Source organism: Triticum dicoccoides, chromosome 3B (assembly GCF_002162155.2).
Source record: "Triticum dicoccoides isolate Atlit2015 ecotype Zavitan chromosome 3B, WEW_v2.0, whole genome shotgun sequence".
NCBI classification, from domain to species: Eukaryota; Viridiplantae; Streptophyta; class Magnoliopsida; order Poales; family Poaceae; genus Triticum; species Triticum dicoccoides.
The window spans coordinates 132,291,321-132,291,845 of NC_041385.1; positions in this window are offsets into that span (position 1 = coordinate 132,291,321).

A 525-nucleotide genomic window follows, 5' to 3' on the forward strand; every position below is an offset into this window, starting at 1 on the left:
ATGAGCAGGGCACCGGATGGTCATCGCGCCATCTGAAAGATCATTTGGGGGTGCCCTGCTCCCCCCTAAGGTACGCGTGTTCGCTTGGAGAGTCGTCACCAACTCACTTGCTACTTGGGCCAATAAAGCCTCGCGACACCTCGAGCTTACTAACATATGCCCCTATGTGGTGCTGAGCATGAGGATGATTCCATGCGCTTTGCAGTTGTCCCTAGCAAGAGAGCTCCGACGAGTTATGGCCTTGGACTAGAACATCCCCAAGGTGGAGGCCGTCGTCAACACTGGCCCAGAGTGGCTCTTTTCACTGCTGGACCCCTTGGATGAGACGACGAGACCGGTGGCTCTCATGACCATGTGGAGAGTATGTCATGTCCGGAATGAGATCACACACGACAAGGCGCCGCCCACTACCGAAGCCTCGCGACGCTTTTTGCACGGATACATCAACTCACTCCTGTGCATACAACAACATCCTGATGGTAACCTGGAGAAAGGGAAGATGGTGGTCCTGCCTTCACCACCACG